The sequence below is a fragment of the Acomys minous genome, assembly GCF_964271855.1.
Source record: "Acomys minous genome assembly, chromosome: 2".
In the NCBI taxonomy this organism is placed as follows: domain Eukaryota; kingdom Metazoa; phylum Chordata; class Mammalia; order Rodentia; family Muridae; genus Acomys; species Acomys minous.
In genome coordinates, this window is record NC_140484.1 from 73352931 (window position 1) to 73373642 (window position 20712).

A 20712-nucleotide genomic window follows, 5' to 3' on the forward strand; every position below is an offset into this window, starting at 1 on the left:
TGGGCTAATTTAGTCATGGCTTCATGAAACCCCATGTTCTGGGACGGGACCTTGAGAGAGCACTCCAGAATCCCTTGGCCACACGTGCTTTGGCTGTTAGCATGTGGATTCCAAGCTGATCCTTGAGATGGCCAGAGAGGATGATACGAAAGACGGGTCGTCCAGTCTATCCATACAAAGCAGACTCAGACAGGTCTGAGCTGGAAGAGACTATAAGGGCCGGAGGGCAGGGATGCCAAAAGACCAAGCTATGTCAACAGAGGTGACAGTGTTAGGAGCCAATGGCGCAGCTTAAGTCTGGCAAAGCCCTTCCTTCATCAGTCACACCAACTGAGGCTCTGCTCTGGGAGCGCACAGAGCAACCTGGGACCTTTGCTAAGTTCCAGGCTCTCTGGGATGCAGCTGTCTCCTCACTGTGCTGAAGCTGGATGTGACGGCACATGTCTTTAATCTCAGCGATTGGAAGATAGAAGTAGGCAGATTGCTGTGGGCTTGAGGCCAGCTAAAGCCACATAGTGAGAAATAAATAAAATGAAATAAAAGGTGAGTGATTCCAAATCATCACTGGATTCGTGCTGTTCATCTCCTAAAATTCCATTATGGGCTGGGGAATGGCCTAATGGTAGCTGAATGCCTGCCTAGTATGTATAAAGCTTTGTGTTCCATCACCACACCGCATATAGACACAAATAAAACAAGATGAAATGTCAACACACAGTTAAGACAAAACTTGAAGTGGGCCACACACACAAATCTTAACTACTTAGTAAAACTTAAAGGCACATCTCTCTTCTGGAGTTAATTAAAAGTGTCTTTATTCATTAAATTGAAAAATAATTTGCTTATCTTCCAATGCAGATAATGCACTCTAATTATGAACATTTGTATCTAATCTCCCCAAAAGCTGGCAGGGTCCTCACACGCGGGAGGCTCTCTCTCTCCTGCAAGTCGCTCTATGATGACCACTTTTTGGCAAAAACAGGAGGACTGTACTCTGATTCCTACACCCCTGCCTGCTGCATCTGGCATCTCAGGGTGTCTTCCTACTTGTGGCTCATTTATTCTCACAACAACCGAGAGAGAGAAGTGAGAAAAGGTGACATTAATATCAATATTCACTCCCTGCAAAATGAGAGGGGTGTTCCTCTGCACTTTGCAAGGTGACCTGCCTACATCAGCTCTAGAGCAATAAATAAGGCCAGATGTAAATGCTACGTGTGTGCTTCGCTTTAGAGGACAGATGTGTGCCTGGGGAAATGAAAAGAGACGTGAACCCGCTGAGCTTTTGTAAATAGAGCACGGTTTCCTCCGTTTATGGCTTGCACAGGGCTTTATCTGCACTTAGGATTTATTGTCAGCGGTTAGGATCTGACACTTCAGTTTTACTTTGCTCTAGATGTACATGATATTCACCGCTACCACTTAGAGGGAGTCATGTCTTCATCTGAAGTCCTCAGGCAGGAGGAAAATCATGTCAAAATTACCTTTGAAAATGAGCTTAAGCCATTCATAATGGACAGGGCACAGCTTTTTAGGCCCACTGCTGCAGACTAATGCCCATGTGTAAAATCTGGTGCATATGGAAATATATAGAACACGATAAAAATACACATGCAAAATATATCTTTATGGTATTCCTCATTAAACTATTTCTGTTCAGCTGTTCCCTCTATTTTTCTCTAGTCAGGCAGGAGAAAGGGATGGAGATACAGGCAAGAGCATGGTCCTGCATTCACGGAAGGTCAGCACCTGGCTACCAGAGCTCTACCGTGCTAGCCACCCATCTGCAGTCAGCTTTGAAGAGTTCTTCCTGAACCCTCACAACCTAGTTAATCAGGGATTAGTAAACATCTTCTATAAAGGGTCACACAATAAGTATTATTGACTGTGTAATGCATAAGGGCTTAAGACTATAAGGTCTCTGGCACTGATACTTTGCCACTGCAGAGGAAAAGTAGACATGGGTAATAGGCAATTAAACAGCATAACTGTTCCAATAAATCTTTACTTACAAAAGCAGGCAGCAGGCCAGAGTTGCCAAAGGCTTGCTTTTTTATTATTATTATTTTTATTGGTGCTGGGGGTTGAATAATTCTTGCTTTAGAGGGATGCTATTATTCTCATTGTTATAAACCAATGAGGTAAGGAGAGGTGGACTGTGGGTGAATGACTGAAAGGCTTACAAATTGTCATAAAAATGTGCACTTAACTGTTGTCACCATCATTATCATCACCCCATGGTTGTACCTGTGGTCAGGGCATTAGGCTCCAAGCTGGGACCATTATTAACTCACTAACACCTCCCTCTGCCAAGGACGTTGACACTGTTATTATCCAGTGTCAGATAACGTCATGAGACCCAAAGAGGTTGGGACACTTGCTCAATATCACAAAGCTGGTGAGTAGAGCGGCCCCAGAGGTAGCCTGTCGTAACCACTATGTGTCACTGTCCCTCAGCCAGGTCATTAAGCCGAGTCTGAGAGCAAAGGCAGTACAGCAAAGTGCTGGGGAGGTGTGTGAGAGAAGGAGTCATTCTGTGATGCAGCATTTAATCTGTCTCAGGCTCCCAGAGCAATTAATAAGGAGATTGGAAGCAAATGGCTCCCTGGTGGAGCTGGCGCTCCCTTCCTGCCAGATGGCTTCCTGAGAAGATGTGGAACAAATGCCAACCATGGAGGGGCAGGCTTGGCATTCCATTTTCCCTTCCGGGCTTTGGTGACGCGTGCAAATCCCACAGCACAGGAAGCCTGGGCCACGGACTCCATCACAAGGAACTAGAGCAAAGGATTTGTTTGTCCCCAGGACACTGATGGTGCTTCCACGTTGTGACCAATGAGACCAACTGGTTTTCTGTTGTCTAAGTATGATGGCCCATGCTGCACTTTGTGTGTGTACATGCAATTTAATTTACACTAAAACGGTCCCTCTCACCTAACAGCCTGCGAGTAATAAAAGGATCTAAGAAAGGCCTTGCTGGGTGGAACACAAAATGGCTCAGCTCCTTTGGAGAGCATGTTGGCAACATGCTCAGAAGCACAAAGGACTTGTGCTTGTCCCTTGAGCTGGCAACATCTTTGCAAGAAACTTGCTGTGAAGGCTACAGCGTTCACAAACAGGAAGTGTGTATGTGTGTGCATGCACGTGTGTGTGTGTGTGTGTGTGTGTGTGTGTGTGTGTGTGTGTATGTGTGTATTATCCACAGTATCATAATTTGCCAGATAGGGAACTGAAGAAATGGCTCAGTGATTGACAGCACATAGTGTCCTTGCAGAGGACTGAGTTTGGTCCCCTGCACCCACGTCAAGCAGCTCACAATTGATTGGAAGGCAGCTCCAGGGGCTCTGACACCCTCTTCTGGCCTGCGAAGGCCACTGCATCAATGGGGAACTACTGGATAAGCATGGCAAATCACTGGATAAAAAGCAACACTCAAAAGCTGAAGAGGATTGGAGCTCAGTGGTGGGAGTGCCTGCCTTGCATGCTAAGTCCCTGAGTTCAATGCCCAGTACTGAAAATAGAAAGTGACTAGAAAACATTAAAACTAAGTAAAAATAAATAAATAAATAAATAAATAGACAACAGCTTGGAAAATGTGCAAGCTCCGGATGATCTACTTTATATTCTTGTAAGATGGCCACATCTAATAAGCAAAAGGGGCTGGAGAGATGGCTCAGCAGGTAAAAGCACTGGCTGCTGGTGAGAAAACCTGGAGAGTCAGTTCCCAGCACCCAACTCTCTGTAACTCCAGGTCTAGGGAACTTGATGCCCCCTTCTGGCTTCTGTGGGCACTGCATACATGTGGTGCTCAGACACACATGCAGGTAAAACACTTATAAAACAAAAGTAAACAAATCCTTTAAAAGGAGAGAGCTGGAAGGAAGTGAGGAAGGAAGAAAGGGGGGAAAGAAAATAAAGGATGATCTGGGGACATGGTGCAGTGGTTAAATGGACTTTGCTCCCCAGAACTTGCGTAAGTGCCAGGTTAATGTGGCAGGCTTCTTGTAGTCCCAGCTTCAGAAGGCAGAGAGGGGGAATTCCCAGTGCAAACTGCTAGTGGCTCCAGCTCCATCAGCAAAGCCTGGGCCTACCTGAGAGACCCTGCCTCATAGAATAAGGTCCAAGAGCCAGGATGAGTCCCAACATCAACCTTGGGAATTCATATACACAGACAACCCTTCCCCATACACATTGTGCCCACACAAATGTAAACAGGCACACATACATGCATTAAAATTAGAATTAAAATTTGGGGAAACATATGAGATGTGCTAAGGAGGAGCCTGAGAGGGCTTGGAGGAACGCCATGCCTGGGAGCTTGCTGAAAGAACAACACAGCATTTGCAGAAGGATAAACCTCTCAAGAGATCACTGGAAGGCAGGGAGTTCAGAATGAAGAGATGACAAAAACAGTGACAACAGTTTCTTAGCTAAGTTTATGGTGACCTCTCAACTAATTTGAGGGCAAAGGTTTTACTGAGTGGCTAGAGAAGATAAGGAAGGGAAATGGGGAAAGATTAAAGAGGCCAGTCAGACCTGTGCCATGGCAGCTGGGGATGCTCTCACTAGCACTGACTCTCCCATCACTGTGGCTTTCGAAATGCATTATGTTCAGCCACAGAGCTCTGGGTCAAAGAAGTAAAATGACTTGCCCAAGGACCTAGAACAAGGAAGGGAGTGTGACAAGTGTGGTGCCAGCACAGCCCTAAAGACCGGCGTCATTCCTACCCATGCCCCGAGCACCCCTCAAGACCGGCGTCATTCCTACCCATGCCCCGAGCACCCCTCAAGACCGGCGTCATTCCTACCCATGCCCCGAGCACCCCTCAAGACCGGCGTCATTCCTACCCATGCCCCGAGCACCCCTCAAGACCGGCGTCATTCCTACCCATGCCCCGAGCACCCCTCAAGACCGGCGTCATTCCTACCCATGCCCCGAGCACCCCTCAAGACCGGCGTCATTCCTACCCATGCCCCGAGCACCCCTCAAGACCGGCGTCATTCCTACCCATGCCCCGAGCACCCCTCAAGACCGGCGTCATTCCTACCCATGCCCCGAGCACCCCTCAAGACTGGCGTCATTCCTACCCATGCCCCGAGCACCCCTCAAGACCGGCGTCATTCCTACCCATGCCCCGAGCACCCCTGAAGACTGGTGTCATTCCTACCCATGCCCCGAGCACCCCTCAAGACCGGCGTCATTCCTACCCATGCCCCGAGCACCCCTCAAGACTGGCGTCATTCCTACCCATGCCCCGAGCACCCCTCAAGACCGGCGTCATTCCTACCCATGCCCCGAGCACCCCTCAAGACCGGCGTCATTCCTACCCATGCCCCGAGCACCCCTCAAGACCGGCGTCATTCCTACCCATGCCCCGAGCACCCCTCAAGACTGGCGTCATTCCTACCCATGCCCCGAGCACCCCTCAAGACCGGTGTCATTCCTACCCATGCCCCGAGCACCCCTCAAGACCGGCGTCATTCCTACCCATGCCCCGAGCACCCCTCAAGACCGGCGTCATTCCTACCCATGCCCCGAGCACCCCTCAAGACTGGTGTCATTCCTACCCATGCCCCGAGCACCCCTCAAGACCGGTGTCATTCCTACCCATGCCCTGAGCACCCCTGAAGACTGGTGTCATTCCTACCCAGGCCCCGAGCACCCTCTGACCCACTTCAACTTCTGCATACCTCTGAACCCTGATTCTGGCTTCCACCTACTGCAGGGCGAACACACATGTCAGGGTCAAGCAGATAAAGTGGCAGCATGGCAGGACCCTAACAGCGTGGAGGGCAGCTATCCAGCCTCGTGGTGCTTAGCTTGTGACTGGTTTCTATACAGGAATGTGGGCCTTCTCTGGCTAGCTGTTGTTGTTAAAGACTCTGTAACCCAGGCTGACCTTGAACTACACTTAGTCTTCTTGCCTCAACCTCCCCAGCACTGAGATTACAGGTGTGTAATACCACACCTAGCTTGTTTAGTCAGTTTTGATTTTTCCAGAGAAGTTATTGATTCAGTGTTATGAGAAAGCTTTTTATTTTCAAATGTTGACAAATAATAATTGTTATTACTATTATTATTGTTATTGCTGTTATCATCATCGTCATTGTCGTCAAGACAGGTTTTCTCTGTGCAACAACCCTGGCTGTTCTGGAACTTGCTTTGTAGATCAGCCCTGCCTCCTGACTAATTATTTTTACTACATTTATTTTGCAGGCAGGAGTGGGATGGGGGTGTGGCTAATTCAGAAGTCAGAAGACAACACGTGGAAATTGTTTTTTTCCTTTCACCATGTGGGCTCCAGAGGTCACAGGTCCTCAGGCTTGGCGGCAACCATAATCATCTTTACCCACTGAGCCATCCTACTGGCCTGATTTTCTAAAAACTTCAGGCCTCCACTTTCCAGTCTAACAGAAAGTAACTGTTGTGGTTTGAGTGAGAATGGTTCATAGGCTCATAGATTTGATGCTTAGTCACTAGGGAGAAGCACTATCTGAGAAGGAGTAAGAGATATGGCCTTCTTGGAGGAAGTGTGTCAGTGGGGGTGAGCTTGGACAATCTCTCTCTCCTTTCTCTTCCTTTCTCCTCCTCCTCCTCTTTTCTCCTCTTCTCTTCTGTCTCTGTCTGTCTCTCTCTCTCTCTCTCCTGCTTATGAATCTCTGAACTCCATACCTGCCTGCCTACCTGCCACTGTGTTTCCTGCCGTGATGACCACGGGCTGTAAGCAAGCCCCCAATTAAATGCTTTCTTTTATGAGTTGCCATACAGTAACGAGGCAGGAAACTGGGAAATCACTTCTTTTCCCAGTTGCAGTAAGTTCCTCCTATGCACAGGCCCATGTGTGCAGATGCAATAAACAGCAGGAGGAACACATGTGGGGGAAGCACCTTTGCTGCGCGCAGCACTTCTCTTGTCATTGTTTTCTAAACACAGCATAAACTGATTCTCACCGCGTTCACATCACACTGCCTTACAGCACTCCGTAGGTGCTGTAACCTACGGTGGGTTCACAGGACGCACCAGAAAAGGGAGGGGCACATAGGTTATACTCACACACTATCCAGAAGCCTCGATCACCTGTGGACTTCACCACTGAGGTCCCAGAGCAGGGTCCAAGAGGTGACATTTCTTTACCTCTAGGTCCTAGAGGCCCTTTTGAGAAATAAGGATCTGACAGAAATCCACTAGCCAAGAGCAGGAGCCATGCCCGGACCTCGTTTGCTCCCATGCACCTCCAGGAAGAGCTGGGCCTTTAAGCCACACTCCCCCCTGAAAGCTTGACACCATGGTCCTGTCACTCTCCCTTTGCATTTTCTTGTAACTAGAAGTCCCAGGGCCCAGGTTACTGCCAAATTACCTGAGATAAACAAGTCATGCTAAGACCCTCCTCTCCTTTCCAAATCCAAATCACAGCTGGCAGCTGCAAGTGGTTATTTATAACCTGCCCAGAATTCTTTGCACTGGCTTGCAGCCTCACACCCAGATGCCTGAGAGCAGGGCAAGGCAGCACAGTGGCTGAGACTGCCAGCCCTGAGTGGCAGGGTCCACCTGTCAAGAGGTCTGATGGGTCACAGGTCCGCTGACATCCACTGTCGGGGATAAGAAAGAGTATGCCTGGACAGAGTTTACAAACCTATAACTGGGACGCCTCTATCCCTCCGCCCAGATCTATTGACATTCAGGGATCCTGGCTTCTTCTGAAGAGCCCTGGCTCCCACATACCCTCTGAACTTATTCAATCTTCTCCACTGTCCCTCCTCTAGTTCCTGAACCCCACCCACCCCTTGCTATACAGGATCTCACTCTGTAGCCCGAGCTGGCCTCAGACGCACAGTTCCCAGGCCTCGGTTTCTTGAATACTGGGGCGCCCTGTGCTCACCATCATAGCAGCTCCAGCCTTCACACTTGCCCAGGTTTTCCAGGGGCAGCTGAGTAGAAGCTCAGGGCCAGTAAGAGCTCAGCAGGAAAGGAACTGGCTGCCAAACCTCAAGAGCTGAGTTCTAATCCTGGGACCCACATGGTAGAAAGAGAATGACTCCTACCACTTACGCTCTGACCGCCATGTCCACAAGTACACACACACACACACACACACACACACACACACACACACACACACACACGGTAGAAAGACCATCTTGACATTTTCCCCATCCTGCCCCCGCCCCCACTTCTGGTGTGGTGAAACAGAATATGACTGAATGTGTTTGACACTCCTTCGGAAACCACTGGGAAATGAGTAAGGTAAAGAAAAACCACACTTCTACAACACAACCAGTGGCCGAAATGGATTCTGGTCTATCTCTGTGAGGGCCACATAAATTACTGAATCCATTTTCCCTGCACAGCCCAGCTGGCCTCTTTTAGCCCTGGGCTTGCCATACAAGACAAAGTGGCTCCCAAATGACCTTTTCAGCTGCCTTAAAGAGTGCTTGAGCACCTAAAGAATCCTGCTGGAAAGGTGCGTGCCTTCTCTAGACAGACCTTTTCAGGGACTTTGTTTTGATTTGGTTTAGTCTTTGGTGATAGTCTCTTTATGAAGCCAAGCTGGCCTTGGAATGATAATCCTCCAGCCTCGGCCACGCAAACAGCAGTTGTGGACCATCATGGCCAATTTTACTGAGCATCTACTGAATACACAGTATCCCTCTCTATCCCTCCAAATAAAGGACAGGTGCTTCAGGATGGAGGAGCTAAGTGATTTTTTTCAAGTCAGAATGTGCACGGATACCCCAGTTCAATCTCCAAGCTCTGTCCTACTTCTTCCTCTGCAGGAGCATGACGAGGAGTGGGGCACCCACAGAGGGAGGGGAAGCCTGAGCCCCTCTTAAGGGTTCTCATAGCTTGCTCCCACAGGCTTAAAACAAAAGATACAACTGCAGAGTTCATACGTAGAAGTATGTGGGGAAAGAGTAGGGGAGCTGAGCTGAAGCAGATGTGGGTGCTGCCCCTACCCCAGGAAGTTACCCCTTTCAGGCTCTCAGCTCCCCCGGGCCTTAAGCAAGCCTCCACAGTAGATAAGTAACAGTCATCAGGCTAGAGCCAAGAGCCACTCAGTAGCTGAATCTGGGCACAGATGTTCGTCTAGTCTCCATAATGTTTTTTTTTTTAAATACATATCTTTTCAGCCAACAGTTAAAACTTAGGAGATCTCACATCTCAAAATCCCAAGTTCTGAACTCTTGTGAAAAACTGAAAGATCTGGTGGTGCAAGGCCTGTCATCCTGCCTGCTAAAGCTGTCAGGAGCCAAGAGCAGAAGCTGCCAAGTGGCCCAGCGCCCTCCCATTCCCACTCCTACCTTCCCTGCTTGCCTCCCCATATCTGTGGTCAAGTCCAAAGTCTAGACAGTTGGTCCCTCCAGGAAAGTGTCAGACAAGCAAAGGCTCATGTGGGGGAAACGACCATGAGAGCAACATCGATGAAGCTAACACAAATGCACTTCATATTCCACACTCGTTCATGCACATATAAATGTAATTCTTCTAAGTTCCCTAATAGGGAGATGCTGCTAGTGTGGGGTTTGTGTGGATTTTTTTCTGGGGGGAGGGTAGGAGGGAATTCTTGGTTTTTTGTTTTGTTTTGTTTTTTTGTTTTTTGTTTGTTTGTTTGTTTGTTTTTTTGGTTTTTCGAGACAGGGTTTCTCTGTGTAGCCTTGGCTGTCCTAGATTCACTTTGTAGACCAGGCTGGCCTCGAACTCACAGCGATCTGCCTGCCTCTGCCTCCCGAGTGCTGGGATTAAAGGCGTGCGCCACCACGCCTGGCGTTTTTTTGTTTTGTTAAATTTCTTTCTTTCTTTCTTTCTTTCTTTTTTTCTTTCTTTCCTTTCGTGACAGGGTTTCTCTTTGTAACAGCTCTGGCTCTGGCTGTCCTGGAACTCACTGTGTGGACCAGGCTGGCCTCAAACTCACAGAGATCCATCTGCCTCTGCCTCCGAAGTGCTGGGATTAAAGGCGTGTGTCACCACTGCCCAGCTTGTTTTGTTAATTTTCTTTCTTTCATTTTTTTCTGATTTTTTTCGAAACAGGGCTTCTCTGTGTCACCTGGCTGACCTGGACTCATTGTGTAGACAAGGCTGGCCTTGCATTCACAGTGATCCACCTGCCTCTGCCTTCCTGGGTGCTGGGATGAAAGGCGTGCACTACCATGCCTGGCTTTTTGTTAATGTTCTAGGCAGAGTCTCATGTGGCCTGGGCTGGCTTTGTGCTGACTCTCCTGCCTCCACCTGCCAAGCACTAGGCGGATAGATGTGCAGCACTGCACCACCCTGGACAGCACCATGCTTGGCTTTCTGTTTTATACACCACGGAAATTACGTGCTCTGCGAAGAAGCCAGCAAAAATGACTATTCTTGAGTATGCAAAGTGGGCTTGGGAGTCACAAGGCGCTGACGGAGCAGCGGGAATAGGAAGATTGGCCATGGGAGTCCTTTATATCGTGTCTAGTACATGGGCTCACAGACCTCACAAGTTCTGCCTGAAGTCCTCTGACAACTAAGACAACTTAAGCCCTCCCTCCCAAGATGGAACTCTGGAACAGAGCCCTTAAGTCCCTTCCAGCTTTAACATGTGATTTTGGGTGGCTCCCCACAATGTACCTAAAGGACTCTTTATTTTCTTGGATGACGAAACGCGCAAACACACAGTTCCTATATTGTTAGAGCATCTATTACTTAAGGGTTTCAAGGTAGCAGTGGGCTCCACAGTAAGGCAGTTGTTGGGAGTGAACACAACTTTGCTGGGGTGAAAACTGGAGAGATGGAATGTTAGCTGAATGGCAAGACTTCTGAGTCCCAGCAAAGGGAGCTTAGTCAAGGCACTGTAGCAAGCCTGGCTGGGAAAGCAAGCGTGACCGTTAGAGAAAAAGCAAGGTGAAATGTTTGGAGATGTAGTTATAAGTCTACTTTATGGAGAGTAGATGGAAATTCTACAGGGGACAAGGAGGCTAATTGCTCTCTGTCAATCCAGCAAAGACCTGTTTGCCAGGCTTCTGCACTCAACAGAAAAGCAGGACTCCACTTCCACAGGGAAACAGGCAGGAGGCCAGTCCTGCTTTGGCCTGGTGGGAAGCCTCCTGCACAGGAAGAGGTAATTCCTCACGCCAGGGCCTGTTACCACATCTGCAAGACAGGAGGAAGTTGAAAGGGTACAGCTGACCAAGAGTGCATCACAGACAAGGTAAAACATCTGGGAAAGAATGTGACATGCTCAGGAATGGAGAGCTGCCCAAGGTGGCTCAGAAGACATCTCAGGTGCCTACAGGAAAGGCCTATACATGCCATGAAACATGTGTGTTCTTGAAGACTTGTGTCACCAACCAAAAAGGGGTCAAGCTATCGGCACATATCCAAGGTCAAGGGGGTAGCCACTTGTGGTGGTTTGAATAGGGATGGCCCTCTTGACTCAAGTGTTTGCATGTTTGGCCATAAGGAGTGCCACTATCAGGAATTGTGGCATTTGTTGGAAGAAGTGTGTCACTGTGGGGGCAGATTTAGAGGTCGCCTATCCTGAAGATATACCCAGTGTGGAACACAGTCTCTCCTTGCTGCCTGTCAATCAAGATGTAGAACTCTTAGTTCTGTCTCCAACACCATGTCAGCCTGCACACTGTCATGTTTTCTGCCATGATGGTAATGGGCAAAACCTCTAAAACTGTAAGCCTACTCCAAGTAAATGTTTTCCTTTACTAGAGTTGCCATGGTCATGGTGTCTCTTCTCAGCAATAAAACCCTAAGATACCACTGCTCATCACCTGCAGGCTCAGTGTAGCCAAAGCCCTTTATCATGAGAACGAAACATCCAGGAATTCGTGTGAAATCAATTTTGAATGAGGAAATATAGCTATAAGCCCAATACAACCCAGTATAAAACCTCTGGGTAGCCAGGCATCATGGCACATGTCTTTAATCCCAGGACTCGGGAGGCAGAGGCAGATGGATCTCTGTGAGTTCAAGGCCCGTCTGATCTACAAAGCAAATCTAGGACAGTGAGGGCTGTTACACAGAGAAACCCTGTCTCAAAAAACCTAAAAAAAGTGAAATAAAATAAAACCTCTGGGTGTCTCAAGGTAGAGTTGGGGCTGAGTGGGACTGCTTTTCTAGATAAATTTCTCTAAATAAAGGTGACACACCCAAGGTCATTTTGGCTGCCCGGGCCAGGCTTTCCAAAGCCTCATAAGACCCTAGGAGTTCACACTTTCTTGTTTTGCTTTTTGAGATGGATGTGTCTATGTAGCCCAGGCTGACCAGAGACTCCCTGCTTCAGCCTCCCTGGTGCTGAGACTGTGTGTGCCACAACACTCATCTGGCAGTGTATCTAATTCTTAAAGTGCTTAGACGTGTGTCCTCCCTCCTCCTCTCCAGGTCTCTCCTACTTGGGAACAGAGGCATAGTCGCAGGGCCACACCCTGTGAGCCCAAAGCAGTTAAGCTTAGCAGCAGAAAGCTGGCTCCACAGTGGGATATACCCCATGAGCTCTTCTCCAGCCTTGTGGGGAGGCTGAGCTGGTGTGCCAGTGGTGACACTACAGTGCAGACCATCTGGCTAAGCTGTTGCTCTACGACCTTCTAGCTGCTATATAAGATGAACACACGCACAGCGGCATATTGACGTATCTAGAAATGAGATTGGATACTCAACAGCTGGCAAACTGGCTCTGTACAGGGCCAGGGCAGTAAGTATTTTGGCTTCATATGCAATATGTTCTCAGCTAAAACCAGTCAACTCTGCTATTGCAGCATGATAGAGGAGCCACACACGACACCAATAGGACTGGGTATAGCTGTGTTCCAATAAAACTTTATTTACAAAAACATAGGCAGTGGGGCAAAATGCTTTGGGAAGGGAGATGCTCTTTACTGTCTCCTAGACTCCCTTGCTAGATTGCTGTCACTTTTGTCTAGCTTTCCCACTAGCCTGCCACTCCAGCAAGACAGAAACTATCTCACCTTTTTCAGATACTATGTATAGCGTAGTAATATAAACTCAAATATATAAAATCAAAGTGCACAGGGATCTTTGAAGGTGTTCACAACCATAGGGTATCAGGACTGTGACTTGAGATGCTGGGGGCTCAAGAGGGTGAGAGGCATGAGGGCACTGGGCAGCAGTGGGAAGAACACTTCCCTCTCAGGGTACCCCCACTTGAGAGAGTAATTCCCATGCAGAATCCCAGTCCAGTACCATCGGCCTCTTGCTATTTCAAAACACCTCAATCAGCTGCTGCTGATAAATCTCCCTATTTTTCAATGCTGACAACCAGTGTAAATATATAGAAACATTATGAGCCAAATAAACATGTCTGTGGGATGACTCCACCAGGCTACTCTGCAGTCTTTGATGTGCAAAATCCATCTTCTGCTATTTCTCCTTGTGTGTGCCTGCTTGCGTAGGTGGGTGCACGTGTGTACACATGTGTCTGCAGGCCAGACGACAATCTCAAGTGTCTTTCCTCAGGTGCCATCCTTTTTTTTTTTTTCTTTTCTTTCCTTTCCTTTTCGGCTCTCCCCCCCCCCCGCCCCCCACCCCCCGGCTGTCCTGGACTTGCTTTGTAGACCAGACTAGTCTTGAACTCACTGCCTCCCAAGTGCTGGGATTAAAGGCATTAGTCACCATGCCCGGCTCCCATCTTTTTTCTTACTATATTCCTATTTGTTTTGTGTATGTGATTGCATGTTTATGTAAGATCAAAGGACAACTTGCTAGAGTTGCTACCACGAGGGTCCTAGGGGATCAAACACAGGTTGCCAAGCTTGGCAGCAGTTGTCTTTTGCTGAGCCATCCATCTTTCTTTTCAGGCAGGGTCTCTCCCTGGCAGAGCTCACTGAGTATGGTAGGATGGCTGGGCAGCAAGGTTATGGATCTGCCTTTATCCATTCTCCCAGTACTGGACTACAAACACACCAAAATGTCCAGCATGTTACGTGGGTTTGGAGAATTGAACCTAGAACTTACAAGGTGAGCAGTTTATTGGCTGAGCTATGTCCCCAGATTTTCTGCATATCCTATTCAGTGTGTGTGTGTGTGTGTGTGTGTGTGTGTGTGTGTGTGTGTGTGTGTTTGTGCATGTCATGTGTCTGCAGGTACCAGCAGAGGCCAGAAAAGGCTGTCAGATCCCCTGGAGCTGGAATCATGAGAGGTAACTCCACCTAACATTGGTGTTGGGAGCCAAAATCCCTCTGGAAGACCAACAAATGCTTTCAGGCATTGAACCATTTCTTCAGCCCTGTATCTCCTTTTAAGACTGAGCACTGGTCCAGTGAGATTGCTCAGTGGGTAAAGGCACTCGTCAAGCCTGATGATCTGACTTTCATTTTCCAGACCCACATGCTAAGAGAGAACTGATCCCCAGGTTGTCCTGACTCGTGAGTGCTGTGGCATGTCTGCCTGTCTGTCTGTCTCTCCTCTTTGTCTCTGTCTGTCTGTCTGTCTGTCTCTCTCTCTCTCTCTCTCTGTCTCTCTCTCTCTGTCTCTCTCTCTCTCTCTGTCTCTCTCACTCTCTCTCTCTGTCTCTCTGTCTCTCTCTCTCTCTCTCTCTCTCTCACACACACACACACACACACACACACACACAATTATAAAGATTAATATCTTTTTTAAAAGTCACCTTTACAGAAAAGGTTTTATCTGTTTTGTTTGTTTTTTATTTCCTTTTTTGTGGTGCCAGGGAGGAAACTCAGTGTGCTAGGCAATTACTTTCAAAAGAGCAACATCTAAAGCCCAAGAGGGAGAAAAATCTGAAAATGGGAGCAAAGCTAAGAAAGATACCATGTACCTTTAATCTCAGCACCTAGGGAGAGGTTGACCAGGAGTTCAAAGTCATCCTCACTACACAGTAAATTCAAGGGCAGCCTATGCTATATAAGTCACTATCTAGAGTGAGAGAATTGTGTAATGAATCCCCATATACTCCTCACCAGAATTCAATTTTCCTTATTTTGCCATCTGTAGATCCTGCTGCATAAACACACTGATGTTGAATCACTACCTAAATGCCATAAAACAAGCAGAACACATGTGCCAAGTTCCTAGAAGCCAAAGTGACAGGGTGGAGTAGATGCTGGATAGAGAGAAAAGGCTCCTGGAGGAAGGAGAAAGCAAAGAAGAAAAGAGCACAGACACGTGGCACACAAGGCACATGTTTATTTTGCCAGCTAAAGACAAATCTTCTGGTTATCTCATGATTGGCTTAATAGGAGAACAGAAATATTCCTAGGAACCTGGCATGTACCATACAAGGTCCAAGCTGCTGCCCTGCGGAATGGCAGCGTGCTCCCAGCGAAGGCTCGGGGGCCATCGCTGCTTCTTCTGCAGTGTGGGATCATCTAGACAAGCCAGGCAGAGTTTCATCTTGACATTATTAATCTTTGAGAAAGTTTGCTAAGCAAACGGTTGGAATCAACAGGGGAAATGTTGAATATTTGCTTCCAGGGCGGTAAAGACAAATGAACCAACTTTAAAATCCTTTCTAATGGCACTGATGTGGTGAGCTTCCCTCTAATTATCATGTCCCCCAAAGACTGAGAACAATTGTTTTTTCCTTAACCATCTCACTGGAGAAAATTTGACTTTAATACAAAGGCGAACATTTTCATAGATAGAGGATGCTTGCATGGCCAATTACCTTCATGAGCATTAAAAAAAAAAGGCAAACACAAAATTCTTCTGAACAAAGAGTACACTAGTTACAAAGATTATCCTGTGTTGGAGACTGCTGGTAGATCAAGAGTTCAAGGTCAACCTCCCTTACAAATCTAGTTCCAGGACAGAGTGGGCTACAAGAGACCTAGTCTTGGGGGACAGAGGGAGAAAGGGAAGGAGAGGGAAACCAGTAGAGAAAATGCCTGACCTCTTCAGCAGCAGTCTGCAAGAAGTCTGTCCATCTGCAGGCACCAATACCATCAACTACCACTACAAATACTTTGTTTTTCTTGTTTGAGGTGGGTGGGTGGGTGGGGTGCTATGAATCTAGGTTTGCTTTGAGTTTACAATCCTCCTGTCTCAGACTCCCAAGTGCTGGGATTAGAGTGTGCACCATCAGACTTGGCCTAGAAATATTTCACATTGTATCCACCTCACTGACAGGAAATCAGGCTCAGAGACTGCACAGCTGAGAAGGCAATCCAGGGCAACTCAGAGCAAATCTAGAAGTGTCACTCACACTGCGACACAGAGCTGGGATAGCTTCAATCAAACCAACAGGCCAGAGACAAGCAGGCTAGGGAACACTTGTTACACATTGAAAGTACAAGTTCAGGAAGCAAATGGTTTTCTAATATGGCCATTGGCTTCCCTAGTTGGCTAGCATCACAATTCACTTACAGCAGGATATTCTGCAAAAATAGATCAGACACAGGTCTACAAAGTTAGGTGTAAAAATGTCAGGTATTGTAGCACGCACCAGGAGGCAGAGATAGGCAAGATCTCTTTACATTTGAAGTCAACTTGGTCTATACAGTGAGTTCTAAGCTGGCCATGGCTACATAGTGTGTGTCTTGGATTCCTCATGGTGGCCTCCACAAGCAAGCCATGGCACACAAGCCCTCAAACATTTAAAGAAATTAAGTTTAGAATAAAACCCAGGACTTCTGAAGGTTGAAGTGTAATCTTAGGCTAAGTACCTTCCTAGAGCAGAGCATCCCTCATGCAACCTAGCAGAGGTGCTGAGAGAGCCCCAGTGACCAAGCCACTTCCCAAAATGTCCTGTAACAATTCCTCCCAAAGTGTGCCCACAGAGCCTGGGCAACAGAGGAGCCTAAAAATGCAAAGTGATTTTCACCATTACTCTACAACTTCTCCTGTGTTCAGTTCTGACTGATGGGGCAAAACAAAAATGAGCAAAAGTACTTCCAGGTCAAAGTTTAAAAAGTACAAATGGCTGTTGTATTCTTTATTGATGGGTACACAGGCAAGCAAATACTGACAATCTTCACTTAAGGAATGCCTGATTAAAGCCGGGTGTGGTGATGCACGCCTTTAATCCCAGCACTTGGGGGGCAGAGGCAGGTGGATCACTGTGAATTCTAGGCCAGCCTGGTCTACAAAGCCAAGACAACCAAGGCTACCCAGAGAAACCCTATCTTGAAAAACAAAACAAACAAAAACAAAGACAAAAAAAAAAGAAAGAAAGAAAGAAAGAAAGAAAGAAAGAAAGAAAGAAAGAAAGAAAAGCTTGATTAGCCAGGCAGAGGTGTGCACGCCTTTAATCCCAGAATTTAGGAAGCCCAGGCAGGTGGATCTCTGTGAGTTCAAGGCCAGCCTGGTCTACAAAGCCAAGACAACCAAGGCTACCCAGAGAAACCCTATCTTGAAAAACAAAACAAACAAAAAGAAAGAAAGAAAGAAAGAAAGAAAGAAAGAAAGAAAGAAAGAAAAGCTTGATTAGCCAGGCTGAGGTGTGCACGCCTTTAATCTCAGCATTTAGGAAGCCCAGGCAGGTGGATCTCTGTGAGTTCAAGGCCAGATTGATCTGTACATGAAGTTTCCAGGGCGGCCAGAGCTACATAATGAGACCTTGTCTCGAAAACCAATAGCAAAAGTTGTTGCAGGGTCTTTGATCCCAACGTGATCCCTGGGATTGTGAACTGTAAGAACTTGATTCTTGTGCTTTCCCCCTAACACTCCTCTAGTCCAAGAACTTTCTGCTTATTGTAAACAGGTGATTAAGGTGTGGTTCAGCCAGCCCTAGTGCACACCTTTAATCCAAGAGCTTTCTGTACACAAGGTTTAATAAAGTTAACCCTAGGTCAAAGGCGGAACAAGACTCCAGCTGACAGGCATTACAGAGCAGGAGGGGTGTGAGTTGAGGGCTGTTTAAGACATCTTGAAGGCGCAGAAGGAGCTCTTTAGCTTCTAGCTTTTAGCTCCTCAGCTCCTCGGCTTTGGGGGCTTTTTGAGCTTGGAGCTAGCAAGCCTTTGGCCTTGAGTTTTTTGGTTTTTGTTTTCGTCTTTTCCTCCTGCGCTGTCAGCTGAGCTAGTGAGTCTTTTGGGCCTTTTCCATCCAGACATGAGCTGAGTAGGAAGGTCAGCTGAATGCTTTCTCTGCCTTTCTGAGCTAGCAGGTTTTCACCCCAGAATCTGGCTCCTCCGTCTTTATTTGTAACTAGAATATTTGGGATTTTTCAATTAAAATAACAAAAAGTAGTCTGGTAAAACAGTAAACAACTATTTTCTAAGCTCTCAGCCCATATGTATCATTTTAATAATTCATGTGAAGAAATGGGAACTATACAGCAAATTATTCTGCTACAGGTCAAAAACAATAGCTTGTCCCAGAAACACCAGGAAGTGATGGAAGTTGCCAGATGGACTAATAGTATCTTGTAGAGAATATCATTTTTACTTGTATGAACAAGACACAGATTATGGCTCTTTAGAGCTGGGGATCTGGCAGATACTTTCTCAGACAAAAATGAGTGAGTTGTCACCAGGGAAACTGACAGTATTTGTTGCCAATGATAAAACAAATTTCTGAGGGAAGGCAAGTGGCAAGGTGCTTCTGTTGCTATAATGTTTCCAGGGACTTGTCTCTGTTTACAAAACAGAGAAGATGGAGATAGTAATAATATGACTTGTTTCTCTTAGCTTTTTGAGACAAAGTCTTACTCTGTAACCCAGGATGGCCTCAAACTTGGCCTTTTCCTGTCTCTGGCTCCCAAGTGCTAGGATTAAAGTGTAAAACACCACGTTCTGCTCTTAATGCCCGCGACCCTCCCTCCCCATCCCCCCCACCACCACCTTGCAGCACTGGGTAATGAATGTCTAGTGTCACCATTTAGGATCTGCATGTTACTGAGCCAGTTGTTACCAAATTACCAATACCTGAAGCTATAAACTTGGGTATGGACAAAATAGCCCATAGATCAAAGGGCCAAAGATTAATCGGAGAAATGGAATTTATTATATCAGTCCCAAGTTCACTAACCACACTATGATTGGCCTTTTAGAAACTGTCACCTGCTAAGTTTTGGTGTAGTGCCAAAGTGTCTACAGTTATCTGAAAAGGTAATATACCCACTTGTGTGTGTGCAATACTATCTGTTCAAATTCATTAGCAAAAATAGCATAACTAGTAGTAGTTAGGATCCTAAAGCAGAAGAGTCCAGCTGCTTCCTTTTGGCCCTTTGAGTCAAGATTTCACTATATAGGTCAAACTGGCCTTGAAGTCATGATCGTGCCTCAGCCTCTAGTGCGGGGACAACAGGCATGCAGCCCCCAGGTACATCTGCCTTAGCTGTTTCCTATTAAGCTAGATATGGAGTTTTCAAAAATGTAAAATAAGCCACGTATACTTTCTCATGCCAATAATCTTAGTCCATCAGGAGACTGAAGCAAGGTTCAAAAGTTCAAGGCTAGCCCCAGCAAGTTACGAAGACTTTGTCTTAAAAGGGGTGGGCCAGCCACTTGATAATTAGCTCAGCTGTGGGTCAGTTGCCTAGCACATGTGAGGCCAGGAGTTTAATCCCTAGTCCTAAAAAGAAAAGGAAAAGAGAGAAAGCCAGTTAAATGGCATGGTGGCGTTGCATGTAATGGCAGCACTGAGGAGGCGAAGGGTGAGGAGACGGAGCTCAAGTTTGACTTTGTCTACACGGCAAGGGTGACACTAGCCTAAGCTACATGAGACCCTGTCTGTCTGTCTGTCTGTCTCTCTCGACTCCCCCACCCTCTCTCTCTCTCTCTCTTTTTTTTTTTTTTTTTTTTTTGGTTTTTAGTTTTTCTGAGACAGGGTCTCTCTGTGTAGCCTTGGCTGGCCTGGCCTGGCTTTGTAGACCAGGCTGGCCTCGAATTCACAGCCATCTGCCTGCCTCTGCCTCCCGAGTGCTGGGATTCAAGGCGTGCGTCACCACGTCCGGCCTGAGACCCTGTCTCAAAACAAAACAAAATCAAGAAAGGAAAGAGAGAGGGGGTGAGAGGAAATATAAAGCAATACTTTTTTTTTTACTATTTGGGGGAGGGGAATAGACAGCTATTTTCATTAAAAATATCTAAGTTCAAGAGTAAAAGTCTATTTTTTGTTTGTTTGTTTTGAGACAGGGTTTCACTTTGTAGCATTGGGCTGACCTGGAACTCACTTTGTGGAAGAGGCCATGCTGGAGTTCACATGTGTGTTGGGGGGGTGGGGGACTCTGTTGGATAAGGCTGAAGTCTGACTTCTCCAGATAGCCGTTTCGCACTGAGGTCTACGAACGCGGACTCCCTTTCTCAGTGGGGTGCTCACTCCACCTGATTTTGGTAAGCCCAGATTTTATAAGGGGTGACCAAGAACGAAATGGCTATGGGGAGAAGGCCGATTTCAATCCTAGCCAGCCGAGTCCCACAGGTGTGCACCACTACTCCTGGCCTGAGGTTAATTCTAAGTGAATTGATGTTTTGAAATTTTGTATTTATATAGCAACATCACGGATATAATACATGCAAGCAAAGTCCTCTGAAGGAAGGACTAAAAGGTGTCCAAGGCCTAAGAGAATAAAGATACTGCATTACAGCAGGACTACATGAACACCACAGGGGAAACTGGTGCTTGGCTTTTTTTTTTTTGTTTTTTTTTTTTGGTGCCTCAAGTACAAAGGACAAAGACATCGTCTAAGCACATATAACACATTCAATGGTAACATGTCTTTCCATGCTGTATCCACTGGCTATTAAAGGAACACAAACTCCCCGGAAGTAAGGGGCAGTAACGCACTGTGAAATAGCACATTAACATGGACCCTTCCAGT

The 20712-nt window shown here is 46.9% G+C and overlaps 1 protein-coding gene across 3 annotated transcripts in view; it reads right to left on the reverse strand.

Annotated features, from left to right (window-relative positions):
* Positions 1-20712, reverse strand: part of KATNIP (katanin interacting protein) — a 169963-nt gene that overhangs the window by 148240 nt on the left and 1011 nt on the right. The gene's annotated exons all lie outside the window — the stretch shown is intronic.